Source organism: Pteropus vampyrus, unplaced genomic scaffold (assembly GCF_000151845.1).
Source record: "Pteropus vampyrus isolate Shadow unplaced genomic scaffold, Pvam_2.0 Scaffold514, whole genome shotgun sequence".
NCBI classification, from domain to species: Eukaryota; Metazoa; Chordata; class Mammalia; order Chiroptera; family Pteropodidae; genus Pteropus; species Pteropus vampyrus.
The window spans coordinates 128570-150127 of NW_011889295.1; the positions used below are offsets into that span (position 1 = coordinate 128570).

The 21558-nt window shown below is 49.2% G+C and overlaps 1 protein-coding gene across 1 annotated transcript in view; it reads left to right on the top strand.

The window, feature by feature from the left end:
* PTK2 (protein tyrosine kinase 2) overlaps positions 1-21558 on the top strand; it is a 179194-nt gene that overhangs the window by 18096 nt on the left and 139540 nt on the right. The window contains exon 2 of the mRNA XM_023524973.1: positions 3543-3642. The gene's annotated coding sequence lies outside the window, so the exon portion shown is untranslated. The remainder of the gene's footprint in view (positions 1-3542; positions 3643-21558) is intronic.

Here is a 21558-nt window from a genome sequence, read left to right on the forward strand (position 1 = left end):
AAGAGGCTGTCGTTGTCCGTAGAGTCTTGCTGTGTGGTTGGGGAAGAACCCGATCAGGCCAGATTTAACACGCACTCTACTGAGTGTGTTCAACACGCTGCACCACAAGAGTCCTCTGGGCCGAGCCCTGTCCCTCTCGGTCATTGCTGTGTACTCCAGCCCCAGCACAACGCGTGGCATGTGTCAGTCACTCCCTAAACACCTGTGTCAGGGAAGGAATGCTGTGGGAATGCAGGCGAGCGGCATCTGACCTGCGGGGAGGAGCACAGCTCCCGCCAGTTCGCATCCGGCTTGTCCAGCGGAGGCGGACCCAGGTGCAGGGACCAGCAGATGGCAGAGGTGGGGACCAGCAGATGCAGAGGTGGGGAGAGGGCGCAGGCGGCTCTGTGCACTGAAAGTAGCTTCCTTTTGCTGGAGTTTAGGGTTCACAGGAGACCGTGGTGAGAAGTTGGGCTGGTGAGTCAGACTGGGTTTGCTCAGTAGGGCCTGCCAGGTCAGATTAAGGAGTTCGGTTGTTCTTTTCTTCAAAAGTAAGAATTTTAAAGTACTAGAAGCCAGGTTGCTCAGTGCCCTGGCTGATAAGATACTCTTTTCATACTGCACAGTGCACATAATGTCAAAAAGGCATCTTCAGGTCTTGGGTTCCGTGTCCATTAGTGACAGATGGACTATTAAAATTCTGTAAGCCATTGGTGAAATTTTAATCTTTTGGGGAGAATGAGAATATAGGATAAATATTTGTTTTCTCAAGAGTAAGGGCGCGCGAGGTCTGTATGTCTTTGAATTCTGGTTCCCTAGAAGAATGTCAGGTATGTATAGTGGACACTCACTCAGTATGTGAATAAATGCAAAAGGCCTTTGCTTTTGTTCGTGCTGTCGTGGCAGGCATTATGCTGGGTTCAGAAAGTGATGGCCGGCAGAGAAACGGCCCCTCCACAAGGTCCTCCCAGTCGGGTGGGGGAGGGGGAGTCAGTCTCCCGTCACGGTACGGTGCGTGGGTCCTGTGCTGGAGGTGTGCACGGGGGAGTCTGATGGATGTCCACCTTTCCGGGCCACTCAGCCCCCCGTTTCTTAGTTCTTTTCATACTTACTGCTCGTTTCCCCCACACTTGCCGTTAGCCTCTTAAATTTCCCACGAGGTCGGTCACATCGACTCAGCCGTCCCGTCCCGCACGTTCGTTTCTGGGCGGCAGTTCCCTGGAGATCTGCGCCCTCTTCTTTTCCAGTCTCGTCGCGGCTGTGCTCTTGTCTGTGCTGTCCCCGGACCTTCCATTCCTCTCATCCTGTGGTCTTTCTCCGCTTGGGTGTCCCGATTGTGATATCTCTCGTCTCTGTCTTTCTTGGCTGATTTCTTCACTTTGGTGCAGGAGTCAGTCATCCAGAGGTTAATCACTTTTAAAAGGCGGTCCAGGGCCTCTGGGCAAGGTGGAGACAGCGTCTACACCCCTTCTCTGGAGCCCCCTGCTCTAGCCGCCCCCGCCCTCTCCTTTCACCGCCCTCCCGGAGGGTCCACCGTCCTTACTGCTTTTCCACTGAAGCTCTTGTATCCCACGTCTTCCTCATATTTTGTTAACGCTCACATTTTGGTGAGGACTTTCTCCAGTGGCTTTCTCAGAGAGGATGCTTTCTCAGAGAGGAGGTAAAGTGTTTGAGATAGTGTATGGTTGAAAACATGACTGACAGTTTGGCTGGGTCTAGAGTTTGATACTGGCATTCGTTTCCTTTCATAAATTCAGAGGTACTGCTCCTCCATCGCCTTGTTTTCATGTTACTGCTATTGAATTCAGAAGCTATTCTAATTGTTCATTCTTTGTATGTAACATTTTTTCTCTCCCATCTTTAGAAGCTTGTCGAAGTTTTAAAATGCAGCCAAGTGTTTTGAACTGTCATGATGGTGTACCATGCTGTGGGTCTGTTTTCATCTATAATTCTGATTATTCAGTAGGTCCCTTCATTCTGCCAACCTGTATTCTTCGGTTCTGGGAAAAAGTTTTTGGAGTTGTTGTGCTCGATATTTTCTGTCTTTTGTTTTCTTATTTTGTCTTTCTGTGAGTCCTGTCGTCTAGGACCTGGCTGTCTCGGACAAGTTCTGTAATTTCCTTATACTTTCACTCCAGTATGGTTTTCTTCTTCCTTCTTTTCTTCCTCCCCCACCCTTTTTTGTTTAATTCAACTTTTAGGAAGATGTCTTCAATTTGACTTAAGCTTCTTTAGTTTTCTATTTCCGTTTTCAGGTTCTTTAATTTCCAAGAGCCCTTTTTTTGTTGTTTTGTTTTTTAAAGAACACCCTATTTTTAAAAAATAATTTTAATTTTCAATTATAGTTGGCATACAATATTATATTAGTGTTAGGTGTACAGCATAGTGATTAGATATTTATGTAACTTACAAAGCGATCACCCTGATAAATCCAGTACTCATCTGACACCATACATAGTTATTATAAAAGAGCATCCTGTTTTTATTGATTGCGGTGTCTTCTCACCTCTAGGTTATTGGTGGTTTGTATAGTTTCTGTTTCTTTCAAATTCCTTCCTCCCTTTTTTCCCCTCCTTTCCCCCTTCCTTCTTTTCCTCCTTTCTATTGTCCTTCCTGCTACTTTCTGACATGGGTGGGTTGGGGCCTTCTGACCGACATCAGGGTATTCTGGGTGGACCATTTGTTGGGGAATCCCCAGTGTGGGTATCTTTAGGTTTTTCTTCTTGGGCCGGTCAAATTCCCCAAGAATATTCTTCCTGTTTGTTGCCTACAGAATTCCGACTATAGAATTTTGGGAGCTGAGTGTGTGGGTGGGAGGAGGAGCTGAGTTGGTGTAGGGGAGCTGGAGAGCTCCACTTTCAGTGTGTGTGCAGTAGTTAAATCCACCTCTGTTTTGTACCGCTGGGCAGGGTGACATCAGTCCGAAGACAATGCTTCGTCCAGGGAGTGACCCTCCAGTCTTCTGTCAGAGTGAGGGAGAGTCTCATGGAGGCATGGTGTTGAATTGTAGCCTCCATCCTCGTTACCCCGAGTTCTGTCTGCACTGAGCAGCCAGTGCGCGCCTTCTAGGACACTGCTACGTCACTAGCATGGCTTCTGTTCTTTCCATGCTGGCTTAGGATCCGGCTGTCTTGGGCCTGTACAGTCATTTGCTATGCTTCCAATCTTTTATAGTTTCTATTTCCTGCAAGTTTTTTCTTCTGATTTTTCCTTATTTGTTTTGGTCTCCATTTTCCATGTTAGAAATAAGCTTTTCTCATAGCTTCTAAATTGTGTTCCTTATATATTCTGTTTGTCATCTTACCCTGAACTTTTAACTAACTTTATGCCATATTAATTTATGATTGTTGATGTGTTTCAGTAGTTTTCAGTTGTTTCAGCTGCATTTCTTAACTGGGATGTAGGTAGAAGGCAGGAACTCGATATCGTATTTTTTTAATCCCTCGTTCACAAAGACCGCGTGGTGCATGATGAAGCTGACTGTCAGATGGTGACACGGCAGAGCTTTGAAAGGATGGTGCATACAGGTGGTCTCATGTGCGCATAATGTCTTTTCTTGTCAGGTTCTCGCTGACTACTATGGAAGGAGCAAAGAGAAACTAGGAGTATTTCTTTTAAATCATCATTCGACTTCTTCACAGAGTTATTGTGGCCTTCTGAACTGTGAGTATAATTCTCTTTCTACAGTTGTGTATTTTCTTTGTTTTGTTTGACTTTGACTTTTTTTTTTTTTTTTACCTGCCTTGGGGTTACTTTGACATACAGTAGAAACAAACAAAAGGTCATTGATTTTGCAGATTAGGTTAGGGAAGAAATATAAGTGTTTTAGTGATTTCTTTGCGTAGACACTTGTATGTCTTTTTTGCGACATAGGCAGTATTATTAACAATGGTTAACAATAATCCTACTAATAAAAACAACAGTGACAACACATGCTTTAGAGTAGTGCCTGGCACACTGTAAACACTCTTAAGTTATAGCTACCGATTGAGACCGCACAGTAACCCTCTGAATAGGGTTACTCTTCTCCCGTTTCACATGCACGTAACTGAAGTGCAGAGAGGTCAAAGGTTATCACGGTGAATTCAGAGCTGGGATCTAGACTCCATCCGGCTTCAGCGTGTGCGCTCTTATTCCCATGGGCTCTGGATGCAGGTGTGGCTTCCCGTACTAATTCTTTACTAAGCACCTGAACCTGGCTTTCTCCTCTGACAAGGGGCATTGTTATAGGACCACAGCTCCCCTGGGTGGTGTACCGTGCTCAGCACTCACAGATGTTAGCAGGGATTATTCGGTGGTGTTTTCCCCATTTAATGGGAAGAGAACTGAGCCCCAGAGAGATGGTGTTCTTTGTAATTTGTAACATTGGAGTCTGTTCCGTGCTGCGCAGCAGGAGAGCTGTATAGAATTGAGGTTCCGTCCCAGTCGTCTGTTTCCGTCCTGCGTATTCGGGTGGGTCAGTGGCACATTGAGGACTGGTAGCCGATAGAAGATTCATAAATCTCTCTGGGGTATGGGCATTGGTAAGCATTTTGTTTCACCAACATGTTGCTACGGTAAAAGCCTCATGAACTTGAACTTCATGGATTCATAGTTCGTGATAATCTGTAATTGTGTTGAATTTGACTTTGGCCGTGTCTTTGTGTTGCATTTCCAAGGGGCAGGGCCCTGGATTGTTTTTTTCATTTCCTTCTGAGGGTCAGTTCACTTTCCTCCTTTGTTCTCCCCCAAACCCACTTCTGTGTCTGCAGCGATGAGGGATTAGGGCGAGGGAGTGATGTCATGCGGCTTCGGTTTCCCAGCAAGGCCTGGAGAGTAGCTCCTGCTTTTCCAGTCCCCCCGCTCTGTATTGGCTGTGAGAGGAGCCGACTCCGTGTGTGCGCTGCGTGCTGGGTGTGTCACGTTGCAGGCGTGAGAAGGCCACAGACCGGCCCCCCTTCCTCGACTCGCCCCTCGCAGTCCGCAGCATTCGTCTCTCCCCACGACGGCACGTGATGTGCATTCGGGTGCAGGGCTGTTTCTGAGAGTCTTTGGGGGCCAAGGTCTTGTTACTCCATCTCTGCATCTTTTCTGCTTAACCCACAGATAGTTTTCATGAAATGTCGAACGCAGGAATGTTTAATACCACACAATAAATTCTCTTTTCTTAGATCTGAACAAGCGCGAGAACATCAGGTATAACGTAAAAATAATGATAGCAGCTTTAGCCATTAAAAAGAGTCCACCTCGGTAGAGCAGAAGGCAGTTGCGCGGGGAGGTTCCGCAGAAGTTGCCTTCTTAGTGTGATGCGCAGTGGACGAAGGCCGGGCAGGTGACCAGGTGAGCAGCAGCGAGCTGGCCGGTAGGGATCCAAGAAGAATGTCCCGTAGGCAGTTGGAGATAGGACTTGGATCTTGGAAGAGCGGTGCGAGCCGGAGGTGGAAATGAAAGCCCAGTGACACCCTGTGACGACTTGAGGCAGTGAGCGTGGAGAAGACAGAGCCCGCGCCTGCGCCTTGGGGCACTCCGCCACGGAGGGGTCGCGGCGGAGGAAGCCGGAAGTGGTGGCCTCTGTGGCCAAGGGAAGAGGATGTTTCTGGGGAGGGTGTGATCAGCTCTGCCAGCCGCCGCTGAAAGGTTCAGATGAGGATTGAGGTTTGACCTTTGGCACTCGGAGGGCATTTTGGTGGCATTCAGAGCAGTTTTGAGAGAGTGGTGAGAATCAAGCCGGATTGAAAGACGCTTTGAAATAGAGAGAAAACAGTGAAGCGAAGATCGCATCTGGTGCCCTCAGTGTGGGGATGTGATGGTCGTCATCGCCCGTATCCGACTTCGGGGGCTCGGCTGTTCTAAGGTGCTGACCAACCTAACCAGGCACGTCAGGTCGATGGCATTCTTTTAGGGTTTGCCTCCTTTATTAAAGTTCAGATAGTTATGAATTTAGGAGTTTGCTTATCCAGTGTAAAAAATGATTGGCAGCTGTTTCAAGTAAAATCGGTGAAGTTTTGGCAGTTTAATTCTGGTCCTTAAAAAGGAAGCATTAAGTACCTTTATTCTCAAAAGGGAGTTTTTAAAATTGAGCAGCTGTGTGTAGCACACCTTGGGCAGAATGTTTGAGTTTTCACAAACGCCCCAGGTGTATGCCTTGGGTGTGGAGAGCCTTGGGGTTGGGGTGGACGGGCCAGTGGGAGAGCATGGTATGCGGGCGTGGATGTGTGGGGGGCATGGCCAGGATTCTGGTGAGATGTTCTCACAAGGCTTTTTCCCCTCAGCTCTAAAAATAGATGTAATTATATCGTATTTGCAGGTTTGTTGTAAAATATAAATGAGAGTCACTCTTTTAAAGTGGTTTTAACATTTTTAACAGTTTTTATTGTGATAAACAAAAAATAACAAAATTTACCATCTTAACAACTTTCAGGTGTACAGTTCAGTAGGGTTCAGCGCTTCCACACTGTTGGGAGGCAGCTCTAGAACTTTTTGTCGTGCGAGTCTGCACCTCTGTGCCCGTTTCACAAGCCCCCGTCCTCACAGCCACCGTTCTCCTTTCCGTCTCCATGAAGTTCGCTGCTTTAGACGCCTCGTGCGGTATTTGTCCTACTGCGGCTGGCTTCATTCACTTAACAGAATGTCCTCAAGGTTCATCCATGTTGTAGCCCGTGTCAGAATTTCCTTCCTTTCAGAGGCTGAATAATGTCCCATTGTATGGATATACAGCGCATTTTATCCATCCATCCATCCATCCATCTACCTACCATCCCTCCCTCCCTCCATCATCTATCCATCTATCCATCCATCCACCCATCCATCATCCTTCCATCCATCCATCCATCCATCCATCCATCCATCCATCCATTTGTAGACACTTGGTTTGCTTTCCCTTCTCGACTATTGTGAATCATGCTGCTCTGAACATGCGTGTGCAAATATCTCTTCAAGGCACTGCTGTCAGTTCTTTCGGAGTTCTACCCAGAAGCGGAGTTGCTGTGTCACGTGGTCATTTTATTTGGATTTTCTGAGGGACCTCCGTACTGGATTTGGAGTGGTTGCCCCATTCATGTCCCTGCCAGCGGTGCCCGGGGCTCCGTTTCTCCACGTCCTCGCTGATGCTTATCACCTTCTGTTTTGTTTTTTAAATGGTAATCACCCTAATAGGTGTGAGATTGATTTTAACATTCTCGATGATACGAAGTTTTAGGTAGAATTGGAAAAGTGACTGCATAAATTTCTTGCTGCGCTGGAAGGATATCTGTCAATACCAATGTGACAAAACCACAAGCGTAGGGGAGAGAAATTGACAGAGAAAACCAGCCACCATGTAGCGGTGGTTGGAAAGGGAAGTTCTTCTGTGGTGCTGACTCAGAACACCAGAGCAAGCAGTGGCCCATCCTCGACGCTGCTGCTGTTTCTTGAAAAACAGAGTATAGGGTCAGATTGCAGAAACAGGTTGCTTTCCCAAGCCATACCGAGTGCTAGTTTAAAATGTGGACTTGATTTTCCACCGGGTAACTGAGGAATGTAGGCTGTGGGAGGCACTGACGCTCACCAGCAGGGGGCGCTCGGCAGCCCCGGCTTTTCTCGGCGCCCGTTGTCTGACGTCTGACTGTCTGACGTCTGACGGGAACGGCGGTCAGTCCTTTGAGACTGCTGCGACTTGCTAAGTGAGGCGCGCGATCACACCACGGTCAGTTGGAGTTACGAGGTAAAGAAAAATGTACGGCGATGGAACAAAGTGAGTCGGATAAAATAACGTTTCGAAGTCAATTCGAGCGGTGCCAGCATTACGTGACCACCTGACTTTCTTTGGACGTGTCTGTCATTTCGATCAGTATAAGCTAAAGAACCCTCCGTGTTATAGCATTTTTATTTAGGTTGAAATTTTTGCTGAGTTTCTTGCCCCATCCTGTGTTCTTGTCTCTACCAATATGTTTGAAAAACTAAAGCGGCATCTTTTTACAGATTCTAGGGAATTTTTTTTATCTTTCAAACTTGATGGCAAGCAACTTCCCAACAGTTTCTAAACCTAGAAGTTAGCTTCGATCTCCTATATGGTAAAACAAATAAGAAGTAGCTGTTAATTAGCATCCGTGAAAATGCTCCAGGTCAGTGTCGCTCAGGATTTCCTGCCCTTTGAGAGCTGCGTTTCCCTTCGATTTTGCACATCTCAGTGCTGCTTAATTCAGAGGTCGTGCTTGCTTCCCGGTGATTCTGCCGTGTGTCCAGCATGCACTGCGGTGGCTTTTGCGTACATGCGTGCGGGGGCATTGCCGACCCCAGAGGACCGGCCCGTGAGCGCAGGCTTTGGTGACAGGTGTCGCATGGAGAAGAGAGCCGCTCGTCTATTGCACATTCTTTCTGCGCGCACGTTTCTGCTCGTCCTCTGTCCCTTTCGTCCTCGCCGTGGGTCAGTCATTCCCTGTAGGCCGGGTGCGGCCTTCTTCCTTAGAACAGTGCTTGGCACAGAGTGAACATTACACGGATGTCGTCATGACACCATCCTTCTCGCTATTATTATTGCTGTTGCCATTATGTTTTATGACCGGCACGTAGTCACTGTTGAGTAAGTGATGGGCATCGTCGTTGTCCTCCTTTTCAGAAGAGCAGACAGGGTCAGGATAGTCAAACGATTCTTTGTGTCACGGACAGAACTGGGGCTCCTTTGTGTCTTCCAGTTATAAATTCAGTGCCTTCCTCAGCTCCAGGTGGGTACTCTCCCAGGTGGGTACTCTCCCTGGAAACCTGGCAGTGTTCAGAGTCCCTCCGGAGTAACGGCAGGGGCGTGGGGTACTTGTTACGAAGCTTTTCAAGGAAAGCGAGTGATCCCAGTACCATCATCTCGTGGAGTATGCTGTTTTGAGACCTGTTGTTTGTCTTCCAAAGGTGATCGTGTCCATTATTATAACTAAATTTCTTTAGTCCTTACCCCGGTTTTGTGGCAGAAAGAGTAAGACAGAATGACATAGAAATGATAATTCCATGAGTCTGAGTGGAAGTAAGTTTAGGATAGGACACTTAACGTTCCGGAGTTAGGGTATATTGTAATTATTAGTTGCTAATGGAGATACCGTACTGTAAAGCGTTGATTTTATTTAAATCTGTAACTTGGTTAATGCACACATAAAAGATAAGAGGAGGTGAATTTTGAATTATGTATGTACAGTACAAATTACATTTTTCTTTTATGTCCCTCTCGTTGGCTGACATAAAAGCATTTGCCAGCACTTTTCTAAGAAGTGTCGGAAGTTCTGGCGTTACTGCTTAAGGCAAGCGGGTAAAACCCTGTTGACTGTGTGAGAAAAGGCGACTGCAGACTTGTATTCATGTGAACCGCAGCAGGCGACATTCGTAAGTCCTTCGTTTGATAGTTCTTCCCCAGTGACGTCCTCATTACGGCTGGATTTCTGCAGGGAGGCCGTTCAGACACTGTGTAGCGTTCGGCACTGTCTTTCTGGCTTGCCGATCTCGCTCTAGCATTGTTTGCTAGTCTTCTGATGATTTTTATCTGCTCTTACATGGCATTTTTATTTTTGCTCTACTAAAATTTGCACTGGGAGCTCTGGTGGGAGCATCAGAATACTCCAGTTGAGTGATTTATTTTTTATGTGGTTCGGGGAGAGGCGGTCCACATGGTTTCCCTAGATTTTATTTCAAGGTTTTCGGTAAGTTTAATTCGCTTACTTATTCGGTAAACATTTGTCGAGCCCCCTGTGCCGGGTCTTGGGGGTGGACTGAGGTAGGCCATGCTCTCAGAGAGCTTAGTGTCAAGTCCTGACGGTCTACAACGTCTAGATAGCTTGTCTGCAGCCACGGTCTCTAACGCAAAGCAGGAATTCCCTCTGCCACGTCATTTCTCACAGGCGTTGGAAGGGTGCGTGGAGCATGGCCTGCGCGTCTTACCAACCATTTTAGTAATAAGGCCCCAGAGACAACGTGTGCAGAACAGGCAGAGTTCTTTCCTGCCACGCAGGTTGCTTTGTGGTGGGCGCAGCCAGACAGTCGACGTGGCGTGTAAACGAGTCACCTGGTGTTCTAGGAGGTGTCAGTGCCACGGGGAGAGTAAGGCAGGGTAAGGGTCGGGCCTGCGACCTTAGATGAGGTGGGTGGGACAGGCCTGGTGGAGTAGGTGACATTTGGGCAAAGACTTGGCCCAGGAGAGAGAGCGAGCCTTGTGGCTCTCTGGGCAAGAGTGTCCTGCCCGCAGGGACGGGCAGCGTGAGAGCCCTGAGGCCTGGCCACAGGGCGTGGACGTGCTGGTTTGGGGCGTGGGGAACTGTTGGTGACTTGTAGCAGGGTGTGAAACAGTGTGATCCATGTTTGGAAAGGTTCGTTGCAACTGCTGGCTGAGAGTGGAGTGTGGGGTGGTGGCAGGGATTCGGACCAGGAGGAGGCCTGTCGCTATCACCCAGGTGAAGGTGGCAGCGTTGGGCCCGGGGGGGCCCTCGACGTGGGGGACTGCACGGTTGCATGTGCAGTTGACCCGTGAGCTGCACTGCACGGGTTGGAACTGCGTGGGTCCATTTACACGCAGATGTTTTTCAGGTAAAAACAGTCAGCGCTCTGTGTCCCCAGGTGTCACATCCGAGGCTGAGCCCCCGTGGGCGCAGAGGGCCTGCTCTGTGCCTCGCTCTGTGCCATTTTATGTAAAGGACTTGAGCGTCCGCGGATTTGAGTGCCCTGGGGGGTCGGGGTCCCGGAACCAGCCCCAGTGGGTACTGAGGGACGACTGTACTAACGATGTGGGGGAGTCACGTGCGGATCTATGCCTTGCGTGGCACCTGCCTCTGCCGCATGGCAGGACTGGCTGTGACTGGCACGGCGGGGCCAGGGCGTGGGTTTTGCCGATGGGCTGCGCCGCGGTAAGCGCGGGGGGAGCCAGGGGGCGGGGGTTTGGTTCTGAGCAAACAGTGTCTTTCTTGCGAAGAAAAGTCTTTTCATTGAGACTTGAAAAGCAGGACTCACCAAGGTTGCCGCGGACTGTTCTGACACCACGAAGAGCTTGTTTAAAATTGCAGAACTTTCGTGAAGGATGGTTTATAAAGTCGCATAGAGCAGTCGTGAACCGGATGAGCGACAACTTCTTTTTCTCATTTCGTGGCCCTCAGCTGCGGGCGAGTCCAGTTCTTTCCAGGAGGTCGCCGGCCTGGGAGTTTCCAGCGAAGTCGCTCTTCACGTGGGGCAGGAGCGCGAGGCGCCACCGCCGGCCGCGCAGTGTCCTCGCGGTCGCAGTTCTGTGGTCGCAGGTCTTCGGCTGCCGGCCGCCCGCCGGACCTTTCCGTGAAGACGGGGAGGGGCCGGAGGGGCTGCGTGGGCATCGAGCCAGAGGGTCCTGCGTGCAGAGGCCTCAGGCTCCAGGGCAGGTGTCATCGCTCTTCCCCGGGGGTGGGGGGCGCCTGCGCCCTCCCCTCCCTCGCCCCGCCCCCTGCTCTTTCTCTGGGTGGCTGGATCAGTTCCTCGCTTTCCCAGAGACGCTGCTTCCATCGGGCTCTGCTTCGTGGCCCGGGGGCGTCTATGCTGCTTTATCGCGGCATCTTTCTAGACGCTCAGGACCATGTACATTAGGAGGTGACATTTGGATATCACCAGAGCGTGGCAGTGGGGCCGGCGGGGAGAAAGCTGCCATTCACTGGTTACTTCACAGTCAGGAACTTGGCCTCTTTCTGCCTCACGCCCCACACTTACTTTCCGCATCCTGAACGGCTCCGGGCCCGTCCCTTGTCCCCTCCTCCACTGCCCTGTCTTGGTTCCAGCGTCCACCGCTGCTTGCCTGCACCAGCCCCTCTGTCTTCTGTGCAGATGGTGCTGGAGCATCCTTCAGTTCGGGTCAGGTCCCTGTGCTTGCGTGCATGTGAAGACCCCTGGCTTCCTGGATTCCGAGTGGGCTCAGTGACACCGTGTCTCTTCCTGGTGGTATGATCCCGTCTTGACACATCTTTAAAAGATGTGATAGCACTGATTTTGCTTAGAAGATGTGAAAATTAGTTGAATCAGGATTTAGTGTACAGGGTATCATAGGTGACTAGTCGAGGAAGCATTTATTTTAACTTTTGAGAGTCATAAGCTCTAAGAGACACCCATGGTTGCCTTGGGTTGTTGTGTGCAGTCTGTTAGTCGATGGTTCAGATTCAGCCCCAAGCCCTTCTCAGGGGTCTGAGTCAGCTGTCAGACTCGCTTTGGCTCTTGCGACGGTGGCGGTGGGCCTTTTATGTCCTGGGCCCTCCTGGATAAAGGTGGAAGTGGGGGTATTTTTCATGTATTCGAATTGATCTGTCTGCCTGTTTCTTCTGTTCTTTTTCTAGCTTGCTTGCCTGTGTTTTTCTGGAGCCCTTTTCTTCCCAGCATTGCCTGGGGTCAGAGTTCACATTGGTGAATGATGTGTTTCCACTGGGGCACGTAAGAGGTCACTTGAGCTCTGGCTGCTACTAGGAGCTTGCATGGAAAGCCCGAAGACAAAGCCCTCATCAAGAGGAGCGGGTTAGAAATGAAGCAGACTGGCCTGGGGCATCCCGGGCCGCAGATAGGCCTCCTGTGTTCAGGCTTTGTTCAGTTCAGCCCTTGTTCAGTTCAGCCCTTGTTTTCGCAAGTTAGTGAATTCATAAAGCCTCAGTCACGTTCACAGTTAGGTAAAGCAGTTGCTATTAGTTTGTGGTGCTGACCAGTCACAGTTTGTCGAGCTCGACTGTCTTCCATATGTTCGGATGACAAAGGATCACGGTCCTTATTATCTTACTGCTGAAGTGGAATGGGTTCGAATAGCTGAATCTTTGAGATGACCTTGACTCTCGGTTTGCGAGGAAAAATAAGTAGCTTAGCCTTTTTAAAATGTTGCCAGTACAGATTGTTTCTTGTCCTGCTTCTTCAGTATGAGTTTCTCCCTTACACCTTGAAGCTAAGAAGTGATCGTGCTTTTTGGTTGCTTCGTATCTTTTAAAGATAATTTTAAAAGATTTTGGCAACCTCAGATTCTTGTCTCTATGTGTTTTCCAGGTAGTTTTATGTTTACAAACTTACTATGAAACTTAAGATCTGGAAAAATGGTTTATCTCAAAAATATTTGGGTTCCTACGGACGTATTTTTTTGTACTTGTTTTGAGTGTCATTGAAGTTTTTTTTTTTTTTTCCCCAAAATGATTCTTATTTCATCAGGGGAACTAATTTAACTGTAAGGTCAGAATCAGGCTGGAAAAATGGCAAAGGCGTGACTCGGAAAACAGTCGGTTTGCGAGGCGTGCTCTGGGTCCTACCTGACGCGGCCGCTCGGTTCCGGTTCCGGGATCGGTTCAGTGTCAGTTTTGGAACAACCGGAGGAACTGAGCAGAAGGGTGAGATTAGCATGGTAATGAGGCGCTGGCTGCTGGCCCGCCTTCTCCTCCCTCTGTCCCCTCCTTCCCTCAGCGAGTCTAGGAACACAGACCCGTGGGTCACGTTACCGGCTGCTTTCGTTCTGTTCAGTGGCTCAGTCTGGCCAGGATGGTCTGTTTCAGATTGCGGAAGCACGAGAAGATTCTGTAACTGAGAGGCAGTCCTCAAGCTCCTGCAGAATATCCCAGAAGCAGCGCCTCCCAAACTTTGCTTCAAGCTCTGAAAGACGGAGCCCAGGGCAAGCTCGGTCCTTCTTGCTTGCGGATCGAGGCAAACCCTGTGGGAGCGATGACCTGGGACTCGGTGTGCGGACTCCTGGCATGGTCTTTCTAGCCCCGAGTCGATGTGGTTGGAACTGGCGGGCCAGGAGGCCCCGAGACCGGCGGGGGCCGTCCGTATGGAGAGGAGCGGCTGCAGCCCGTTCCCGCTGTGCTGGGCTGAAGGTACAGAGAGCCCGGGGGTCTGGGCGGTCTCAGTCTTATTTGAATTCGTGCTTTTGCACTAAAAAGGTCGGGTAAGAGTTTCTGAGAATGTATTTCAGATAGATTTACAATTAAACTAAAGGAACAATGAAAATTTATGTGGTATGGGTTTACAGCTATTTTATGAAACCAATTAGCTAGCTTTTCAAATAGGAAGTAAAATTATTTTCATGGAAATGCATTGTAAGTGAGTAAACTATTTCTAGGGCTCAGTCCTGTGTCTCTCAAGGTTTTATATTTTATTTTGTGTTTTAATCAAGGGATCCATATCCATTCTGTGATGTGGAAGATTTTAAAGGATAAAGAGGCCAATTTTAAATAGGACTGTAGCAAAAAGAGTAACCTGGATTTTCTCATTTCAAAAGTTAGTCTCTATTACTCACTGTAAAGACTGTGTTTCCCTTGAAACACTATTATCTTAAGGTGGACTTGTCACCAAGGGTTAGCAATGCCGTGAATAAAGTTTTCCGCCTGATGTTGTTAGGGGTTTTTTTAATGTAAAAATAAATACAAAATGTAACATTGTCATTATACTATTAAGGACGGTATTTGGGGAGCATGTTTAGAAGTCGAAGTGCCATGCAATTCATGTATGAAAAGATCAAAACGTTTAGTAATGAATGTTTAACCTGGGAGATAAAGTCCTTAATGAAGAATTTACTAAAAACATTATTATTTTTAAAATCATACTATTTACATATCACGTTACTCCACGTAGGAAATCTGTTTAGTAGGTAGGGCCCACCCTGGGTAATGGGGAGAAGTGGTCCCACCAAGGAGGCTGACGGGTCAGCGTCAGACTGTGGTCTACCATTAAATCGATTTTCATTTATTGATCTGTCGTAAATTATCTATTAATTCTTTTCTAGGCTTTTAAGTGTTTCTAAAACAAATGGTATCAGAATTCTTAGTATGATGCTGTCTGAACAAAGCACCTGTCACTTTGTCAAATAATTAAATATTCAGAGTAAAGGTTTTGCCAGGTTAATTCAAACTCTTGAATTTTAAAAGGCTTTGGGTTTGGGCACTTTTTAAAATTAGTTTTGGGAACCTCAGGTCTAGTATCCCTGAGGATGGTCAGTAATGAGTGCTCAGAGGCAGAGTTCTGCACTCAGTGAAGATTTCGGTCCCTCGCCGGGCTCGCTGGGGTGCGTGGGCATGGTGCCCGCTCCATCGCGTGGTAGCCGCCTGCACGACCCTTCACAGCAAGGCTCTGCTCTCAGTCACAAAGTCTAGGCTGGGTCCAAGACCCAGGGGTCCCGTAGCAGTGGGACCGCAACTGATCAGCTGCTGCGTTTGTGACATTCAAAGTGACTTTAGAAATAGGAACGTCGGGAGAGAGATTGTAGTGTTTTCACGCTTCTCAAAGCACTGATCGAAGCAGCTGATTTTCGCACTATGTTTGCTAGCTGGCGGAGCACGCGAGTGAGGCGTTTTTCGCTGAACTGTCGTTCTCATGGAGGTCTTGGGGCTGGGCAGCGCGGCAGAACTGCGTAGAGGACAGGAAAAGGAGGGGACAGCATCAGGTCAGAATTGGTCTCCTTCGTAGGGCCGGGGCAGGCCATCTCCACAGATGAATGGTCTTGCTTTTGGGTTCTTCAAGAGGAGGTTCCGACGACACTGCGAAGCTTGTCCCTGTCCCCTTAGGGCTGAGCTCACGGCTTCCGCAGCGAGCCCACGCGCAGGCAACTCAGCGCCTTCTCCACCTCCTCGGCTTACGCTCCTGCCACGGGACAGGGAGACCGGAAACCTTAGATTTTATTCTGGTTGATTTTTGTTATGTGGTTAAGATAGAGATGCGGTGTATAGGAATTGGCCGAATTGGTTATTTTCAAGTATGAAAGTTACTATTTTTAGATAAAGACAAAGTAAAAAGCCCAAATCCAAAGAATAAACAAATGTCTGTTTGCAGCTGAGCGTTCTGAAACTCACCCTCGATCTTATCGGTCCCATTAACCTCAAAAACAGCCGTGTCCCGATTTAAGAAGACACATAAAATACTTATTAGAACAGGCTAAAAATAGCGATACAGACCTATATTTGTGTACTTTGAACTGAAACCTTTAAGGTATCCTTAAAGCTCCCTGGGATCTTTTTTATAATAAAGTTTGTTATACTGTTAAATTTGGTGTGAAGAATCCACCTTAGAGCCCACCCATGGAAGATTACAGTCTAACATTTTGAAAAGGACTTTGTTACAACATGTATTCAACTGTATCATAATTTCCTAGGCTTAAAGACGGTTTTGATTTAGAGTATTGGAGTGAATATAATGTTCACAGTGCTGAGTTTGGTTGCAGAGATTAAATGCAGAAAGCCCTGCTTAGAAAGTTCTTTGATTATATCAGTATGTGCATTATGTGTTTCATCGTTTGAAAAACTGGGAAGGATTAGAGGCATCAGAGCTCTCATTGTTAGGAGTAAGTGTGTTGATGTTTTTTCCTATATCCTTCAGTAGTGGATTGAGATTGAAGATACTGTTAATGGTGCATGTGTGTGATTCTGGATTCTGTGGTCGAAGTCGTGGTTCCCTGAGTCAGTATTTTAAACTCGCCTGTTCCCTCCCTCCCTCCCTCTATACACTCTCTCCGAATAGTCATTGTATAGCCATCTTCTCTTCGGTGTCTCAAGACTCCAGTGGTCAGCTGCCTCTTGATGTCTATATTTGTATTTTACACGAGCATCTGATCCTGACCTGCCAGAGACGAGCCTCTTGTCGTCCCTGAAATCTGTTTCTCCCCACATCCTCTCTATCTCAGTAAGAATGTTGAACCCACATCGACTCAGTTGTTTATGCCACAGACACAGGATGCCTCTGACACCTCCTTCCATGTATAATGAGTCCACCTTTTCATCCTCATGATTTTGTCTCTGAAATATGTCTTGAGTTCCTCACCTTCCCTCCCTCTCTGAAGCATCTGCTTTGGTCCGTGCAGCCCTCCTCTCCCTCTGGACCGTGGGATGGCTTCCTGTTGGTCTCCCTGTTTCCTCACATGTTCATCCTTTACACAAATACCAGAATGATTTTGTAAAAACGAATCTGATGTTATTTCTTCTTAAAACTCCCCAGCGGCTTCTCATTAGAATCGGGTGGAATTACAGGTCCTTGGCGTGGCGGCGACGCAGCCGCGGGTCACGGCCTCTTGCTGCTCAGTGGCGCAGTCGTGTTGGCTCTTCAGTGTCCTGGAGACCCGGCGTCTTTCCCCTGCGGTCGCCTCTTCCTGGTACCGTCGTCTTCTCTGCCCAGCCGACCCCTACTTACCTTTCCGGTGTCAGCTTAGATGCTGTCTCGTCCCTCTCAGCCTCGACCAGCCCCTCCCCGAGCCTTCTCTTCCGATCTTGCCCAGCATTTACCGTGGTCGAGCATTATATGTTGTACTCATATGATTTTTCTTTGCTACGTTGATTATGTCGGGTCTTTTTCTGTTTTCGGAAGTAATTGGCACAAATGAATATCACCGTAACGAATGGATAAATTCCAGGTAGGGTTAGCTAATCCACGTGCCGTAAAAACAGCTCAGCGGGAGGAGTTTCCTCCTGTAGCGGCAACAGATGGGTCTGGGTCAGGCTCCCAGGGTCTGATCGCCTCCCTGGGGACTGCTCCCTGGTCCTCTGCCCCTCCTGTGGGATCATGGCTGTCCCGTGTGACAGCTTGAGGGGCTAATTGACTCACGGGGAGACAGATTAAAAATCTGTATGTAAGCACATAAGATGTTTTATAATTATATTTATGTAAATACCGAGATACCTATAAATTTAAAGTAAGAGATATTAAATGCTTTCTGAAAGGTTGGGCACAGAGCTCAGAGACCAGCTCGCTGTGCCTGCTGTGTAGTAGGCTGTCAGTGGGTGCTAAGCTGAGTCCCGTGGGTTCTCCAGCTGCCTTGGTGATGTGTGAGAGACCGCCCCGCTCCCCGCTCTCGCGCCCCCACCCACCCATCACAGTCTGCAGCCACACAGCACTTGGTTGTCTGGAAGCACCTGCTAGGTTATGCTTCTTCGGGCCCCTCGATGCCCTTGCTGCTCGTCCTGCGTGGAACTCCTCTGCCACCTGGACCCCCGCGTGGGCGTCCGCTGCCCTGCAGGCTTGGCTGGTGACACCCAGCGTGTCACACAGTACTTGGTTGTGAACCTTGGTTTAGCATAAGCTGGGGTTCAGATCTTCCTACTCTTCAGATCCATGTGCTCTGACCTGTTATCAGCATGTAATAATTTTGGGGTGAAAAGACGCCTGAGTTGGTGGGGGCTGAGCCCTTTTTCTAAAGGAGGCGCCGTTTGATTAAGGCAGATAGGACGGGGGGTGGGGGGACTCCGTGCCGTGAGAACCCCACGTGCAAGGGCACTGAGCACCAGCGGGAGTGTGCAGGAAAGCGTGTCTTCCCCACGGACTGCATCAGAGGTGCGTCAAGGTTCCTGGCGAGGACCCAGTGGGCCAGACTTGCTCTCCCGCCCAGTTTCTTTGAGGCGCAGGGCTGGGCCCTTCTTCCCAAGCCTTCGCCTGGCCTCTCAAGGTCGGCGTTCCCGGGGGTCGGTCCCAGGCCTTTCTGTCTGGTCCCTGCCTGCCGGTTAGGCACCGCTGTCCCTCTCCCTGGGCAGCCTCATCCTGCCACGTGGCTTTGCACCCCTCGTCCGCCCCTGTCCCTCACTGTCTTTCAGTCGTAAGCGTCATCTCTCAGCACCTTGTCCTCTAGTCCCTGTGAGCCTCCAGCCGCTCCATCGTAGAGTCCTCGATCATTTCTCTCCTGGTCTCCATCCTTTGTTGAGCTTTTCACGTTGTAAGGACTTAATTGCTGGTGAATGTTAGCGTAACGTGTTTGTATTGCCAGTGTGTAGCATGTAGCGGGTGTGTCGCAGAAACGAGCTTATGATAAACCAAGAGTGTGGAAGTAGAAGGCGTCTCTGTCGCTGCAAAGATGGAGTGGAGTCGGGAGGCCGTCCGAGCAGCGAAGGAGTGAAGGCCACGTGGGCAGTGCTGGAACCGGCGCGCCCGGCCGACTCCCCTTTCCTCCTCGTTTTGCGGTTAGTGCCATCAGCTCCGTCCCGCACAGAGGCCGTGCACTGAGCATTAACATGCATTTGCTCTTCAGCTTCTTCCACTTGTCCTCGCTCTGTTCGGGGACGAGAATGCCGCTTTCCCCCAGTGTCCTTTCTGTATGCGGTTTTATAGCTTTCAGTTGATACGTGTGTTTTGCTCATCCGTGACCTTCCCCGTGAGGGAGGGACGCCGCGTGGCCCAATTTGTGCCATTTGCCCCAGACTTCCATCCACCTACTGTGCACCGCCCTGTCCAGGTCCCTGCTCAGACAATGAGGTACGTGGAAACCCTAGCGACCACCCCTTTCAAACAGGGCCATCCTCCTCTGTCACCGGTGTCCCGGCTCGTCCGCGGTGTGTCTCCTGAGCTGACCAGCCTCCCGCACGCTGCGTGGTTGACTTGTCCGGATGGTCCCGCCCCCCAGAGGCGCACCCCGCGGGGAGGGGCTGGGTCCTGCTCGCTGCGCAGTAGTTTCTCGTTCTGTTTTGTTGGAGCCGTGTTGACCCTGTAGATGAGTTTGGGAAAACCGACCCATGAGCAGCGTTGAGACTCGTGTGCGTGTCCAGTTGTGAATGTCTTCTTTACTTTCTCCTAGGAACGTGTAATAGAGCTGAGTATGGAGGTCTTGATGGTTTTCCGACGTATTGTAAAGGATATTTTTTGGTTAAGTTTAGTTTTCCAGTTCTTGACCTACTATGTAGAAATAGATTATCTTGTATCCTTCCTTACCTTGTTAACCAGAGTGATGCCAGCACGTGTCATTACCGCCCCCACTTTTTTTTTTTTTTTTTAAGAAATAAGGTACTGCCACCTAGGAAGACCAAGTGCTGTGGGTGTAAAAAAAAAGTACTGCTAGAATATTATATGATACTATTTTTTTTTACTGTAAAAGTCTGTTTTGTAAAGTTGACAGACTCACTGAGAGAGACTGATCCAGAACCCCAGGCTGTTGCATGTTTTCCTCGTCTTAACTTTCATCGAGTGCGTGGTGGAACGGGGTACTGGTGGCAGGTTCGAAACGTCCCTGTTGTTCTTTTATAGGGCAAGGTTTAGAAGAAAATTCTAAAGGAACACCTGTGCTTAATTTGGTTATTGATTTTAATAATATGTTTCAAATAGACCAAATCTCAACATAGCAGGAGTGGTGATCTGTTGTTCCCTTTTTGACAAAGATTCATAAAGCTGTGAAGTGTGACAGGAAAGATGCTTTTTTAGGGCTGTGATTGTGCTTTGAGGTATTAATTAACCGGGCGGGTCCAGGAGGACTTCCATTTAGAGAGCAGGCCTACTTAGCTGCCCCTTTTCTCGGCCTGGAGAATTCAGGTCACTCTTCTTAGACAGTTATCATCCATCGAATGCTAACTTTGTTTCCTGTGTCTTGCTAAGCGTTTCGCATTTGTTGTCTCTAACTCTCAGGGTAGGTATTATTATTTCCACTTTCAGGTGACGGATCCGTAGTAACTTAGGAGTCGTGTAGCTGTGCGTGGGGAGCGTCTTGCTCAGATGTCACTGCCCGTGAGAGCGTCTGAGATGCGCCTCTGCTGTGGCACCGCCAGCCCTCGCCAGGTAGAGGCTCAGAGGCCACCTGGGGCTCACTCTTTTCAACGCTGATTTTTGTGACTAGGCGAAGTTCTAGCTGTCTTACAGTCTCTAGGGTGGCTTGTCCATAGAAAGCAAACAAACGGCTGAAGGCAGAGACGACTTAGTCTCGGTTTTCTGAGGGACACAGCTAACTGGTGGAAGTCTTCAGAGCCGTGACAGTTGCCATGCTCTTGTAATAAATCGTTTTCTGCATGGTGGGTTGTCGGCACATGCAGTTTACAACACTACACTATGGAAAGTTTCTGCTAAAACATACCACTAGACTGCTAACCAATGCTCGTACTCAGAGCTGAGGATCGAGTGAAATCAGGCAGCTTTCACACTCCCCTTGGCCCCCAGGATCCTGCCAGGAGGCGTGTAGTCCAAGAGACTGGTCCAGGAGAAAGGCGGTTCTGACACGTGGGACCTGCTGCCGATTGGCTGCTTCCGCCCATTACAGAGCTCCTGTGTCGCCTTCCCGCACAGGGTTCCTTGACAGGCAGCCTCTGCCTTTGAAACATGAGACCAGAACCGAGAGGAACGGAGAAAACAGTTCGCGGGCAACGAAGATGAGACCCTAGGCAGAAGGAAGCTCAGAGAACAGGGTGACGCCTCTAAATCTCAGCATGAGACCCCACAGATTTAGGAGGAGACGCGGCATCTGTGGCAGACCGACGGGACTCTGTGAAAGCGCATTCAAGAACAGGAAAATTAAAGCGAGAAGGCAGAAATGAAGTCAATTCGGGGGAGCGTTGAGGAGTGGCGTGGAAGAGACCCCTCAGAACTCGGGAAGGAAGGACAGACGGAGGAGCAGAGTTACGACGAGGGATGCGGAAGGCCCGCCGTCCGAATGCCAAGCGTTGCAGGAAGAGACGAGGATGAAGGCTTCAAAGACGTGACGCGAGAACATTTCCGGAACCAGAGGACGACGGTTCCTGGATCGATGCCGCCCCAGTACTGAGGCCCCTGCAGCCACCTCGGGCTGCCTGCTCGTCCCGCAGGGGCCGAGGCGGCCTCCTCCAGCTCCTGCGACACACGGTGCCGCTCGGGTGGACGGGCCCGTGATTTTGGTCTTTTTCTTTGCAGCTCTTGCTGCAGTTGTGGCGTCCTGGTCGCACTGAGTACAGCTGTGATTAAATGATG